At 41.7% G+C, this 16461-nt stretch overlaps 1 protein-coding gene across 1 annotated transcript in view; it reads right to left on the reverse strand.

Annotated features, from left to right (window-relative positions):
• LOC146657283 (uncharacterized) overlaps positions 1-16461 on the reverse strand; it is a 305561-nt gene that overhangs the window by 234995 nt on the left and 54105 nt on the right. The gene's annotated exons all lie outside the window — the stretch shown is intronic.

Here is a 16461-nt window from a genome sequence, read left to right on the forward strand (position 1 = left end):
TGTTAGGTTAGGCAGAGTTAATTGAATCTGGTCCATTGAATTTGTTTACAGTTTAGCCATAAGGATTGGAAGCAATAATTCCTGACATCAGACTAAATGAACAAGTAGCCTCAAAATAAATTCCTATAGGGAGTGTGCGCACCCAGCTTTGTGTGTGGGTTTGAACGGTTGTTTCTCTGCACTTGCGAGTGCTTACTGATGGGAGTATGCATGCGAAAACAAGTCTGCATGCATTTCGTGATGACTTGAAGCTCGTGTTTATGCATGTTCGCACATGGAACACACACAAATTAGCCATTCAATTAAGTCCTTTGTCAGGGCTCTTTGTAGGGGCGGGGCAGAATGCACAGTACAGTAATCCGTGATGCACAACAAGGTGACAGCTCCATTGTCTGTCTGACAGACAGAAATTATTTGCAGGCATGCTCGACCAACAGATTAAACCACTGTTGGGGGACAAGATAAGATGGCAGGCAGCAGTATGGAAGGTACCTCCTCTACCAGCTCAAACAATGCCCTTAATCCATTCCCTTCTCATAATAAGGTTGGCTGACATTACTTTTCAGTATCCCACACACTTATTCTTTTCTCTTTTTTTTCCTCTCACTCATTCGCCCTTTCATCAAGAAGAAGGCTTAAAGCAGAAGAGACTTCATCATGCAAATTAATTTGTGCATTACATTAAGAACCCTAAAGCCAATGTCAAAGAGACTTTCACTGTATCACATGAAGTAGCGTTTTTACCTTTTTTTTTTCTACATGTCCTATTTGGCTGCCTGTCTGAGAAACTCCTGGCCAGATGAGTTATATGGCAAAAACGCAATTTTGTGTTTAATTCATTGCACGCTGCCTCCTTGTCTGTCAGCTGCAAGGCTTCATCCTTTCTGGCAGCACTGTACTTTTTCATAGCTTTTTATTATTGAATCACAACCTTGATGGGGTAACTTTAAGCTGAATGAAATCACAACTCTATGGATTTACACTGCAGAGGTCTGACCTTAAAATCTGAATTTGACAAATATGTTGGAAACAAAGTGTCTGAAAAGTCCCTGACATCACTGAAAAATGATCACTGAAAAAAATCCATTACCGCCTCAGAGACTAATGTGCGTGTGCTTCTTTTTAACTAAGTTGCTGTTATGTGTACAACACAGTTTCAGTGATTACTTCCTCTGAATTTTAACCAGGTGATGTATTAACACCATAAAATACCAGAAACTTATGGCACAATACAGGTTAAAAGACAGTATGACGGTGCGAGATGGTTAACGCATCAGATACACTTGTAGTCTACATACTGTAAATCCTCCGGCGTCGTTAATAGATTTGTTTAAATAAAAAAAAAATCAATTGTGCACCAGCAGTTTGGTATTTAAGTTTATGGACCACCTCCAGTAAGAAGTGATCATCCACATCCTCAGGTATCCATGCTATGCTGCCAGAAGGTTCCACCAACAGCTGTCTGTTCCAGGGGCAACTGCCTACTTTATATTTGCTTAAGTAAAAATGATTATTGCCAATTAGATGCCCATTAATTGTGCAAGCATGGGATGCTGCCAGCTGTTTACATGGGGGAGAAAAATAGCCCTTCTTATTTCATTTTTCCCTCATACAGAACAGCACAACATCTCACTGCCTGCCGGAAAACGCATGATGTAGTACTTGCATATACTATAAAAGCAAGTGGGTCAGGTACTCTTGTGAAGACATGTATTGAAAGCCCGCAATACTGAAATCAGTACAAAATACAGAACATTAACTCTGAAGAAGAAGAAGGAGTCAAAGCAGTGCTTGAGGCAAAGCTCAAATTCATGAGCCATCACTGGACAAAAACTGACATGTATGGATATGTACATTTAGATTTTAGGACAAACAGGAAGTTGATAGTTGAAGTTGCTGCTGTGTTTTTCACCTGAGGTTTCCTGTATTTAAAGAAATAAAGAAAACATAAAAAACAAACCCAAGTCCATATCAGCATGCGCAAACAACTGTGAAAGTAAAATCTAAAATGTTTCTTTAGAGCCTTTGACCTACCTAAGCAGAACTTTATAGCTTTGCGGTGCTGAATTTGTGATGAATGGTTGTCAGCTGCTCTGGCAATCTGGACAGCTTTAACCTGACCCCACAACAATAGCCCCGGACCCTCAGCTTGTGCCCCAAATCGGCAGAAAGAGCTGAATTTAGTCTTTTCAGTGGTTAGCGACTGACCCGGGCGCAGCCTGCTGAGTCTCAAAGCAGCACACTTTTATTCCCACAAGCCCAGCTATGCTCAGTCTTAGCTTAGGCTCCCAGAAAGAAGCATCTGTTGCAGGTGTCATTAGTTTACCTCTGACCTTTTTCTGAGCCGCCCCTATTAGAGGAATAGCGTGGACGCAACCTGCCTCACCTCTAAAGATGTGCGCTGAGCTAGCTGATGTTGCAATTGTGAGCAGACTAGAGGGATAAATACCATTCAGGCTGCCACGAGAAGCTCCGCAAAGGACTGTAGAAAAGATAAATGAATGCTGAAATCGAGGAAAATTATTCAACCATTTACAACCCCTGCTAGCATATCACTGTTATTCTATTTGTCTTTCACCACTTAAACTGTAAAATCATACAGAGTGCTGCAACCATTTCTCTCTCCGGTTTGTTGCCTCACTTCCACAAAATAACACATCATTGGACAGATAGTATCAATTCTGCCCACGGTAATCCCAGCACCTCTGGTTGTATCACTCATTCCATTTCAGCTAACGGCAACAGCAAACATTACACAGTGCATCAACATTACAGGCGAGAGGCAGCACGGTGGAGAGAAGAGGGGGAAAAAAAGGGCCGTATCCATCATGTTATGATGCCCCTGTTATTGTGACAGATCAAATACAGTGCTCTGTGTGTATGTGTGCGCGTACAGTGTCTGTCTGTGCAAACGGTTGTACCATAGGCTGGACTGATTGGCATTTGTGTGACTAAAGACTGTGTGGGTGAATTTCTGAATCTGAAGAATCTGAAGGTTGCCTGACTTACAGTAGATGGCCTTCTTCATACAGTAGCCAGAGCTGTAGCTAGCACGTTTATTGAAGCTGCTCCAATTAACCTTGCCATGGTTATAACCCTGAAGCCCCACTCACTAAGCTGAAGGGTAGAGGACAAATTTTAAAAGATGGGAAGAATATATTGATAAAGGAAATATTGAAAAGTACACAGAGTGCAGGGAGAGCTTTACAATTTTAATGAATGTGGAGAAGATTGGTGTTTTGATTGCTTTTCTTTTGCCTGGGTGACAGACTGCCTTTTTGTTTTGGCTACTTGGCTCATGTGTTGAATAGCTGTACTCCGTCTCTGCTCTTGGAGACGTGGGCTCGCGGTGTCGGCCTTTGAGAGCAGAAAGAAGATGAAGAGGCAGTGTCAGGTTGCCTTTTAATGGTCAGGAGTGTAGTTAGTTCTACTGACTCAAGCCTCTCCCCTGTGATGCTGGGTCCACTCCACATAACTGGCCATAATTCAACTCATTTGGCAGTTTGAGGTCTCAAAGGTCTAGGGATAAAAAGAGTGGAGAGGCCTAATGGCAGACTGTGGGACCAGCTGAGGGCACTTCTTACAAGATCTCCACAGGAGAACATTTCTGGAACAGACCCTGGAAACCATGAAAATCCATTAGCTACTGAACAGGAGGAACAGCCAGCTCGAGAAGAGAGAGACAACAGAGCATTGTAAGATATAGGTTGTATGCCTGTCAGTCGGATGGAAGCCGTCAGTATTTTTAGCACATCAAATTTGTCAACACATAACACCAGAGGACAAGCCAATAAATAGATTTTTTTTCCTCTTCCCATTCTGATAGATTAGAGTCTATATATATATATAGACACACAACACAAAGACTATCAATGGACACTCTTCAAAAAGGTGTTCAAGCTTTGATATGGCAAAGACAGGCACGAACAAACAAACAGAGGCACACACATGCATATAATAACTGACAACTGCTCATAAACGTACATCTTTCATCTGTTGGTGTTGATTGAGACCGAGGTAGTTCACTAATGTGGTTTAAAATGAAAGCACTTCAGCATCTGTGGTGAACATTACAAGGAAAAATCCACCACCACAGTGAGCCTCTGAGGCTCTGTGGGGTGCTGTGCCTCCAATGGGGTATTAATTGAGATGTTGGAGGAATAAGTGCAATGGGACTGAGATCGGGCACAGTGTGTGCTTGATAGGAGAAAGGATATTTTGGCAAATTCCAGTCTGGGCATGTTTCGGGGGGCCCTTTGAGAGCATCTGTGAAGGAGAGAAGGAAACAGAGAGATTTCTGAATTGGTGTGTGTGCCTGTCTGCATGTGGGTGGGTGGGTGTATGCATCCGTGTTGATGTGTCTTTGTGTAAATGAAAGAGAGAGCCCTGCTGACCCCGAAGTTGGAGTGTTCTGGCTACACAATTAAATGGTGTTGAAGCATGAGAATGAATAATCAATCTGGTTTATTATCACTGATGTGAAAATTACAATAGTGGTGAAAACGACTAAGAAGGTTGGAATATGTCCTTATTCTCACAAAAGCCTATAATATTATGTGTGAGGTTCATTTGAATCACATTATCGTATACTTTTAATGTGTAGGGGAAAAAAGTTAGGTCATAGACTGTGCTCGCACGCTTGCATAAACATATTATTGTCCAACTGAAATATATTAGTTAGGTATTATACACTCAGCCATACCTCAATTTCCTCATATGCAGAACGCAAGTATCATCTGTCTTTCACATAAAAATGGGAGAATGAAGGATGAAAATATTCAGATTTGACAAAGGGAGAGATTTTTCAGTCCAAGTGGGTGTAATTTTGGGATTAGGATTCGCTGTATCTTGGTTAGGGGACATGTATATGATGTGAAGGTTAATCACAGGCTGTAGTTTTGTAATGCTAGTCGCCACTGCACTGCTGTGCAATCAGCACTGTGAGAAAATAAGTGGGTCACAATGCGAGACCTTGATTAAAATCGCAGTGATTATAGTGCGGCTTCAGCTCTGATTTTGTGGGTTTCCCCCAACATCTGTCCTCGAGAGGAGGAACCCATACAAATGAAAATAGACAATATAGAAGCGCGAGAGCGCCTGCAGTTGCGCTTCATGGGTGCACACACGTGCACGCTCCCACTTCACGCCACACATGTGCACACCTGCTCAAAAACAGCGGCGAAAACTCACACAGAGCTACGTACATCCTGAACAATCTCTCCTCTTTTGTCTATTTTTGTCAAAGAAATGTACAGTGTAAATCATGTATAGCGTGAATCATTTTCCTCGCATAATTACTACTGTTGAGGAATCTATTGAAACACACAATGGAAAACTGCACTGGAAACACTGCTCTAAAGATCTTTGTCTTCGGTGCTAATTATAATCTGCTTTATTTACCAAAGCAAGAAAAAAAAAAACAGATGCAAATTTTTTCAGAGAAATGTTTTGTTTTCGCTCTAAACGCATGACATCAGTAACAAGACCATGATGTTCAAAACTCAACGCTGCATTTAAAGCACAAAGTTTCAAAATCTATACCTGACACATAAGTACATATTTCTCATGTGAACAGACAAATAGTGGTACTTTTATCATGATAGACACCATATATAAATATTCAATTATAAAATACATATATAATATCGATATATATATTTAGTGATAGTAAAATGACTCCATAATTGATGTAGATATTTTTTGTTTGTTTGTTTTGCTTTACCATGCCTGCCAGGAGTCTATCTGGAAAACAAAGTACAGGCTGAAGGAAACAATGCTTGTGCCATTTAACAGCAATGTGAAATCAATATATGTTCTGAAATGGCAGGAAAAAACATCATTGTAAACTAGTTATTGATGTGTTAAAGTAATTTACACTTGCTAGTAGAAGACAGATCGTGGCAATATTTATTTAGCTGGCAAGCTGGCGGTGGGAAAACGATACGGCAGCTGCAGCTATCACCAGATGCTGGTGTTACAATGTCCGTCCATCAAACTGTCCCCCTCTACCTCCCTCTTCCCACTCACAACCCTCCTCCTTCATTTTCCCAAATGACTGGCTCCCTCTTTGCGGCAACCTGACAGTCTTAAAACAACTGTATAATTAGAGCTGCATCTGTCATGCAGGTTTATCCCGGCTTTCAGTTCGGGAGTCGCCGCCAGTGGGAAACACTTCAAGTAAAGAAAAACCCAGAGCAAAAGAAAGAACGGACGACACTTTTGCCAATAAACACTGTTGCTCAATCATGATCAAAAAACTTTTGTTTGTTTTTTTTAAATAAGAAAAACTCAACTTCAAGTTTTAGTTGATTTACAGAGTTTTACATACATGCAAGAAGATTACGAAACACCTAAATGCATACATAAGGCAGCATTTGAGCAACGCAATTAGTCAGTACAGTACACCGCCGTGTACTTGCACCTCCCAACAGGGAAAAAGAAAAAGCTAAAGGGTGGTTAAAAGAGAAAATATGCAGCTGTATGGTGAGCGATCCTACTATCAGCTGCTGCAATTAGGAAGCACAATGTAAAATGTCACAGCGGATCTGTATCATCGGCAGCCCTGTCACAGGAAAAGGCCAGGAGGAGTGGAGAAGCGCAGACTATGGCGAATCCCATCGGCCAAGCCTGTTTTAGTAACGTGAGAGCTGAGATCGTGTAACATTACGGCAGGACAAGTCTGGGACTCTAGTTCAGATGCTGTCGTGTCACCCCATTTCTATTATGAAGGGACAAGGACAGAAAAATATGATTATGTGGCAATATGCATTAGTATTTTACAGTTTAATGAAATCCAAGAGGGCAAAAGAGCACAGAAAGTAGAGATAATTATGCACGCATGAGCATGATAACAACCTATATTTTAAGGATAAGAAGCCAAATTCAAAATCAATGTGTGATACTTTTTAGAATTAATATTTCTGAAAACAATTTAGAAATAAAGCGGTATTAGTGATCTTTCGTATTCAGGTTGATTATATCATTGTACTACATTTAATGATCACAATTTTTTAAAAAGAAGATACAGATGGAATGAGATCAAATACAATGCAATATGCTCTAAACACAAGCATATAAATCTGATTTCCTTCACTGTGCTGACTGAATTACTTTCATGCTCCCACTTTCCATCTATATTAAGAAAATAATGGTGACGAAAGATGTCTTTTAATTTTCAGCTCAGCATCATTTTGACATGTGGAACTGATGAATCTCTACAGGACATAATAAATCATTTGCAGATTTCCTCCCATTTTTGATCAAGTTGGGATGACCAGAGTTATGCCCGGACTCATTACATTTGGGAAACAGATTGAAAGCACGCCTGGGCACGCTCTCTCTTATTGCCATTACGCACCCTGCTCAAGCTTCTGAACAACAGTAGAATTATCACCTCTGCACTCGCACACATAGCCTCCCACCAGCAAATATCTGGTCGCAAAAACATGTGAGAAGTAATCATCGAATTTGTTTGAAAGAAAGCAGACCCCTACTTCTAAACCTTGCCTTTGTCTCTTGTGTAGGTGAGAGGCCGTGATCTCTACAGCAAAATTATTTAGGGGCAGAATGAGGAATATCTGAAAGCCTTTTATTTTTTGTGCCTCATTGCTTGAGCAACAGTACTATGAAACAAACTCCTGGTGTGGGGGAAACACAGCATAATATAAGCTCCCTCTAGTGGCTTTACAGAAGATTGCAATACATTTCATGTTAAAGGAAAAAGCCATGTTTTTTTTTAGCACTGCTAGAAATGAAATGTTTTTCAAACTTAATTTTGTTTCGAAACATCGCGTAACAAAAGCAGCACAGCAGTAAATATTCCATTTTGACCCTATCGCATATGCAAATGTGATGTACTTAGCAAATAAAAGTGAGCAGGACAGACTTGGGTAAGACACCGTGTGTGTGTTTTACCGTGCTGTGCAGCTGCCTGGTGAAGGAGTCAGTGAGGGTTCACTCACAGTACCACAGAAACCCTGCAGCTGGGTTTGCCACTAAGGAACGGAGATGCCCAGGGAGAAAGATAAAGAGAAGGAGACGTGGAGAGTATATGAAAGAGGGGGAAAAAAGAGGAGAGGAAAAGAGGAAGGAGATGAGAAAGAGGTAAAGTGGAGTGCGTGTATATTCATATTTTGCCTATTTTGCCACAAGCTCTTCAAAGGCTATGTCTTGCCTACAACACATCTGGGAATGGGAGTGAAAGTTGAAGAGTTCCTCATGCTCTTTTCTCGCAAGCCCCTAAACCTATTTTGCTGACTTTTCTTTTTTCTTCTCCTCTTTCCTCTCAGCCATCATCTTGCTCTCTCTCTCTCTCGCTCTCCTTCCCTCACAAAAACTTGGCAGCTGTTGTCCAGCCGACTTATCCTTGCCATAAATTTTACTAGTTGTGTCCTTTGTTCATTTAAAAGACTGGAATTATTGCCTCATGGTCATATGCCTCTGCCAAGCAGTCAAGTTGCAGTTAACATCCATGTTTGCCATAAAGGAAAGACTTTGGCAATTTTACTAAAATGTATTAAATGTGCTTACGTTTGGCTAATAAAGCTCAGTCTGCACAATGCTGTAGCTATAGGAGTAGACAGTGCTTTAAATATGGGCAACAAATTCCAAAATTCAACGCAACAGCTACCCAATCAACTCGGTTTGTTGAATAATCGCCAAAATAAGAGTTTTTACAGAATGTTTTAATGTTAAAGAGAATTGACCTTTGACCTTTTTGGATACAGTACCCCACAGAAATCTTGAATCAGCCCTCATTTCTTTATATTTTGCTAATAAAAATATGTGCAGTGATTTATTGAAACAAATAATGTATAAGGAAAAACCTGAGACTGTGCAATTCTACAGAGCTTCAAAGTCAGTATTTGCTTTGACCACTTTTACTCTTCGACACAGCCTGAACTCTCTTAGGCAGCTTTCTTGTCATTTCTTTAAGTAGCCTTCAGGAATAGTTCTCCAGGCTTCTTGAAGGACATTCAAAGTTCTTCTTTGGATGTTGGCTGCCTTTTGTTCCACTGCTCGTCAATATCATCCATGACTAGTGTTGTGTGTTCTTCTATCTATGCATGCTTTTACTGCATTGGCAGTGTATTTGGGATCATTGTCATGCTGAAAAATGTAGCCACTGTCAATTAGATGTTTCCAGATGGTATTGCATTGTGGAGGCAAATATGACCATACTTTTCTGTAATTCCATCAATGACAAGATCCCCAACTCCACAAGCTGGCACTCCCAAACCATTACAGCGCCTCCACCGTGTTTTACAGATGGCTGTAGAGGCTTACTCTTCTATCAATCTCCTGACTCTCTGATGACGCATCACTCCATAAGACCCATTTCCACTGATTTTCAGTCTAGTTTTTGTGTAATTTGCCACGCCTCAGCCCTGAGGCTTCTATGAACAGTAGATCCGAATCAACGGAAGCTTCTGATGCATCTCTCAGGTTTTGTGTCCGATCTTTGATGGATGTTTTCCTATCTCTTAAGGACATGAAATTGGGATGTTCATGTCATGTCACTGATACAGTTCATCTGCTGTAGATATTTTTTTTAGGTTTGCCACTCCTTCTTTTGTCCTCTCTTTGTCCTGTTTCCTCAACTTTTTAAGGATACATACCATGATATGGGAAGTTTTTGGCTTACAGCTCTGCAATCACCTGGGTATATACAAGTAAAACTGCACAAAAGGTGCCATTTTATGCTTGCATGATTCATAGGTCAGTGGCTTAACAAACAAAATCATTCTTCTGACAATGGTCAGGTGCAAGGAATGGTGTGAAAATGACTGAAAAAGCAATCAGTATCCAAAGACAAAACTGAAAGTCCTTCAGAAAACCTAGAGAACTTTTATTCAAGACCACTTTATAACATTACAGGAAAGTCTGCCTCGTTGTAAGCAAAACGAAGTGAGAGGTGGCCCAAGACTTTTGCACACTGTACAAAATGCCTTTACGTCATCTTTTGATCCTATTGGACACTGTAAATGTTATGGACTCTCAGTTCATCCTTGAGTCTTAGTGAATGTTTGTAAAAAAGACAAAGAATTCAAGGTCAGTGTGTTACAGATGGAGCTGAGCTGACAGAAAATGCAACCCACTCCTGCTTTTACTATAATCACGCACAATACACTGATTTACTTGGAAAAAAAACCCCAAAAAAACAAGATCAACATTGGTAACAAAAAATATAAAACAGCGAATCTAAACTGGAACAGTGTGTGACGGGAAGATAGTCATTTTGAAATCACCTGCACTGGCTGCCTAACGTTGAGACACTCTCAGGCAAGAGACATCAGCAGATCTACGCTTTTCCTATAAACACAGAACACAGCAAAATGTTCAGAGAGCGAATGCTGATACGGAGCACTGTGATTCCTCTGAAGAGGCGTCAGCAGGTTAAGAGGATACCTTTTCCCTTTATATTTCTACTGTTTTAGTCACGGCTGTGTCTTCTTTCCAATTCCACTCTTTTCCCCTCTATCTTCCTTTCTTGCCAAGTTTTATCCCTGAGGTGTCCTCTGGGGCTACCTACTGGATAAGCCATTTGAAATGTATTTTCTAAAGAACCTTCCGTTCCATTTTTGAACTGCTGCTATCTCTCTAAATGTCCTTAAGAAAAAGTGTGAGAAAGAATGGTGGCAAATATTTTAAAGTACCTTCAGCTGTACTTTTTTTTTGTGCAGTTTACTCATACAGAAAGAAGCCATAGTTTCCCCGCAGCAGTGTGATACAGACTTCTGCAGTGATCTGCGCGAGTGTGTAATGCAGAATGTGGCCTGCTCGCACAGAAACCACTGTGTCAGTATTGTGCAGCTCAACTGAGCTGATGTAAAGGCCAAGCACATGGGGTAGAGTTGGAATTCATCATCCACTAGTAACAGGGACTGAGGTCTCCCATTAACCCTTTAAACTGTATATTCTTGGTTTATGGCATAAAGCTCAGTCTTGAGGTGAAGATATGACAAAATCGTTTAGCGTGCAGGTCCTGCTTTTGCACGTTAACTAACCACTTCTCATACCGTATGTTTAAGTATCTAGAAGGGCAATCTATAGTCCTAAAGCCATGATCAGTCATTCCCCATAAAGTGCATCACTGTGCCACATCATGGACTACAGCCTGCTGTGTCAACCAATTATGCCAATTATAGCCAGAAACCCCTGTGGTGTTTTGATAAGACCTTCCACAATTTCTTCCAATGAAGCAATTAGTTCCAGCATTTGTTTACAGAGAGAGGCTGTGACTTGCAGCGAAAATAATATTTGTTATCTCCATTTGCCATCAGAGCACAGTGAATCCACCACTGGCTAATCTTAACCTGGCTTTCTCATTGAGGTTTAATCTGGTCATGGCAACTTAGCATCTAGTATGAAGAGCGTGCGCATACGTGTGAGGGTGTGAATGATTATGTGTGCATGCCCTGTGAGTGTGCACATATGTGTGTTTGCATTTAAGGAGGCTGTGGAGGAAAGAGAGACAGACAAGCCAGTCATTCTCCTTCTGCCCCCTCCCTCTCCCCATCCATGTCAAGAACCAATCACGTGTGAAAACTTGCCTTAACTTCCCTTGCCTGTGTGACTACAGCGTCAGAGAGTTTGACAGATCTGTGCGCCACGGAGGCGTCTCCCAGCCATTTGGCATGCCATGCGCGTCTGGTGCGCTGGAGACTGCCTGTCAAACGCCTATGAGTCGGTGGCGCAGCCAGGGACCCTACGGAGCGCCAGATGGGCCATTAAGGTAGTATTAATGTAGATGCCATCGCTTTTCTCCTCTGACTGGGACATGCTCTCTCGAACTGCGAGCAGCTGCTGCCATTTACTAGGACAGCTTCCTGCTAACTTTGGCCAACTGGCATTGCCACTGACTGGCTCTCAATGTAACGATACACTTTTCCTTCTTACTATACCTGTGACTTTTTCTTTTTTTTTTCTTTTATTACCTCTGCCCTCCCTTTCCAGAGGTTTTAACAGGAGAGAGCTGAAAACTTCCAGCTTTTCCTGCTGCCAAAGACACACACTCCTGCACATGCAGGCAGCAATTCCCTCTCCATTTCTCTGACACAGACACATATGCACACACATATAAACAGCAGCTCTCTAATAGGAGTATAGAAACAGAATCCATCTGTACACCCACTCTTAAGCTCATAATCAAGGCGTGATATTCAGCAGTGTACGGTTATTTCTGTTTATGCCCTACTGAGTGCTAATATCATGCTTTAATTGAGAGAAAATTGGCTGTTGGCAAGAAACAGAAAAGAAGGTTACCAAAACCCCTACCATGGATAAGTATTGCAATCAGTAATATTCTATTTAGTTAAGTAGCCTAAAATGGGATGTTTTGAGATCATTATTCAAATCACATTGACAAAATCCTATTATGAGAATTAGTTTTCCAGAAGGAAATGTACAGAATTATTGATACTAAATGTGCTTTCAGCATTACATACACTAGGGGCATATTGGGGAAACAGCAGGGCACATGATTCAAACTGAAACAAGGTCACAAACACCATATCCTCTCATTCACACTGAGAAAACAATACACATTTTAAGGGTAAGCTTTGCATAACATCTTATGGTAAAAAGAATATTTCCAGAGTGCAACAGAAGTCATCACACTGAGCACTTCCAGCCCCGAAAAACTCTGTCAGATACCGTTAAGAGTCAGGAAGATAGGCACTTTTAAAAAGATGCAGGATTTCCAAAGGCACAGGTTAGCCTTCCTGTAAAGTTGAGACTACCTCCCTCGGTTCTCTTTCTTTTTCTTTTTTCTTTGTTGTCTCTCATTTTGCAGCAAAGCCCAGGGCGTGCAATAAGGAACTGAACGAGTGCCCTTTGAGGTCCTCCTAGGGGAGATGGGTAGAGTAGCTGAGGTCACTGTACACCCACACTGAGTTCCCACTTACCGCAGTGTAACAATAGGCAAGCAAGTAGAGTATATACTCTACAACGGCTTTATTGTCTGGCAGTGTCTCACTTTCTTCCCCTCTCTGTCTCTTTACTTCAGCAGCATCAGTTTGAGTGAGATGTGGGGGAGGGCTGTCTATGTTTATGTCTCAAGAGGCAGCTCATATAAGGACTACAGGGTTGGCATCACTGGTGGTCAGTGTTGAAATCAAACGCACCGCCACCGAAGCGCAGCAAACGCTTATGCTCCCGCACAGCCGTTAGTGTACTTCTGGTATCAATCTGACACCTTCTCCCTTGGCTGCTCCTGACAAGGAATTTCCTCGTCTAAAAATTAGTTGTACCTTGCCAAGAGCACAGTGGCAATTTGTACAGTTGTGAATACATTTAAATCTAAGTAGAGGAGATAAACGTCTATTGTGACGAATAACAATGCGCGGGCCCAGAGGGTGCAAAGGCGTAATGCTCATATAGTATGAGTTATGATTTTAAAAAAAGAAAAGAAAGAAAAGAAAAAAACAACATTATTCTTTATTGCTGACCGCACACAGCAGCATGATGCTCGACCAGCTGTCTGTCAGCTCGGGCTGATTTGAAAGTAATTTCAAGAGCCTCTTCAAAAAGTCTCAAATCAACCTCTTCCAACAATGCAAACCCATTTCTTCATAGTTGATTGAGAACAGCAATTGCTATTTTGGTACTTGGACTCAATGAATGGGGCCAGCTTTCTATCTGGGTATCTGCATACTGGGAACGAGGCAAACTGGCACTAATCAGCTGTCTGCCAAGTAACCAGTGTAGCAGAGGGAATCGCAAACATTTCTCTGTGTCTGCCTGACAGCCTGACAGACGAGATTAAGAAGAAGATTCCTACTGCAGAGTAAACTTGAGGATGAGGAAACAGAGTGTGTATATTGACGCGATACAATACAGGGATCCATTTTCCACAGCTTTATCCAGGAAATCCAACCTGAGATGAACAGGATCAATTCCTTTATTTACAAGGTGCATGTTATTGCTTTGCCATGCAAATGCTTTCAAAAGCGCAGTAATGCCATCCCGCTATTGTGGGGGGAATGATCACCGCACCAGGACAAGCAAGCCAGGCTTTGATTGGTGCAGAATAACAGTGTTACACAGCTAAGCAACGTGTGTGTGTGGGTGTGCTGCAAATAGGTTATTTTGGATGGGTTTTTTTAGAAGAAAGGAGGCATTACTGAGGCCTATTGGTGCACTGAGGTATACTTCCAACCAAGGCGATTAACATGAAAGGATAGTCCTAATGTTATTTTCCACTGCAGCGAAGACAGAGGCAGAGAAAAGCCTGTAATCACATTATTATTTGTGTCGGAGATCAAGATCAATCAGGGTTAAAGCGTGTCACAATGTTTCACATTAACAATACATGGCTGTTTGTGTAGGAGATACAACACAACTGGATGTGAGATACTTGGCCTGGGAGGCGGTGGGAGTTAGCAAATGCTCAGTTTTTTTATTTTATTTTAATATTATGACTTACATTATACCTGCGCTCTGATTCTCAGTGGATAACAGAGTCGTGTTTTACAGCTGTAAATGTGACTATCAGTGTTTCTCAATGAGAAAAAACACAACTGTGGAACAGACTTCACTTCCCTCAGAGGCCTGTGAAGGAAGTATTTTGGCACTTAGGGAAAAACAGAGCACATCGGTATTCACAAGCTAAAGGAAACATTCGGTAACTTATAGAGTGGCTTTTTCTTATATACACAAGATACACAACAAATGAACCATGGCTAGAGATAGAATCACATACAGTACTCAAACAAAAAATACTGCCTTTGTACAATCCTTCATGTAAACAGGTGCAACAAACCCTCAGAAAGGGTGACTGCTAAGATTCAGTCACAAAATATATCGAGCCGGTGAGCAAGCGAGCAGTAAGAGGGAGATTCAAACTTAATGAGTGCTTTGGCAGCTTGCGTGGAAAAGGCAGGGAGGCAGGCAGTGATTAACTGAACACTTCAGAGTACAAGGCACAGCGGTGCTCAAAGAAAACAGTGATGATCTCCACTTAATCGCGGAGAAGCCCGGAGCATCTGCCGCCAGAGCAGGGCAGCGGCACCGGCGAGCTCCCGCTCCGCTAGGCTGTCATCTCCAGAGAGCTGTGGCCATATGCTCGGCTCTGCCGCAAACTCACAGGAAGTTAATTTTCTGACAAAACACAGGGATAAATATGACATTCAAACAAGTTGTGCGCAGCCAGGCTGAACACGGATGCCATGCCAAGCTCAAGCTACACACGTGTCACACTTAGGAACAGAGTTTATTTTCTTGCTCCCCTGGTCGCTTTTTGCTTACTTTTGTAGAAATACACTGGTACATTTTTAGCTAGAAGGTGTTAGCCTACTTAGAAACTAAGCTATGCAGTGTTCAGAGGGAAAAAAATCAATAAATGGAAAAAAAGAAGTAGATGTATGGTATATGATGCAGGCTTGATACTAAAAAAAAGCTACCACAATACCTACTGCAAGTTTTTATTATAATGTATTATATAAGGCACCTCAGAATGTCCTATGTGCAAACAAAATCCCAAGAAAATGCCAATGTCATTGTTCTAATGGGGAGGGGGGGGGGGGTGTCCTGGAGAAATATAAGGTTAACTTTCTTTTCTGTTCAAAGACGTATCGCTCCCCACGGTGTTACATTAAAATAATGTCAATCAAACCATTAAATAGGCGATCTGTCTAACCTTGTCTGGTGCAGGTGAAACGCCATAGCGGGCCTGAACAAAGGGCTCGCAGGTGTGAGCGGAATCCCAATACCTTATCACTGGGCCAATAAAGAACAGAATATAGTGTTTCTTAGATCTCTGCGCTTTGCTACCACTCCATTTCAGACAAAAAGGGGAAACTGAGCCTTAGGGGTGAAGCAGGCAGTTCCAGCCTATAGATTCTTTACAACAATAGCCAGTATCATATAGTCAGGAGACTGGAGGACAGCTGAAGATGGAGCAGCCTGTCTGGTCCTTCAGAAGGAGAGTGTATACAGAAAGGCAAAGGGATGAAAGAAGTGGGAGCTGGGTGGTAACGGACAGGGCCAGGTTTGGGTCTCCACCTGAGGCAATCAGAGGACACAAGTAAGCCTAGAGAGATGAACATATAAGTCTGGGATAGTCATACCACTGGGGCCCATGTTTTTTCTTTAGTAGCAAGATTTTAGAAGTGGGAGCAGTCATGCAGATCCAAATGGCCTTTGTCATTGAGAACAGGTAAGAGCTTAAGCCCATGAACCTTGACACACTGCTTGGTGGCTGGCTACCTTTTGCCCTCATGTATGAGGCCTGTCTCATATGAATTGAAAGGCCTCTCTATTGGATGTTTGTCTTAAACAACTGACTGTAAAAGCCAGCCTTTCAGTAATGACAAAACAGGCAACAATATTTGGGCCAAGAAATAGAGTAGAATGAAGTACAAACATATTAATCTATTTTTAAATCCACTCATTACGAAAATGAGCCTAAAGAGCTTCACATAGTGTATAACGCACTAATGTTGCTGCAAAATGCTGGGAGAA

Source organism: Rhamphochromis longiceps, linkage group LG12 (genome assembly GCF_057381845.1).
Source record: "Rhamphochromis longiceps isolate RC_006_pf linkage group LG12, R_longiceps_female_GT1.1, whole genome shotgun sequence".
In the NCBI taxonomy this organism is placed as follows: Eukaryota; Metazoa; Chordata; class Actinopteri; order Cichliformes; family Cichlidae; genus Rhamphochromis; species Rhamphochromis longiceps.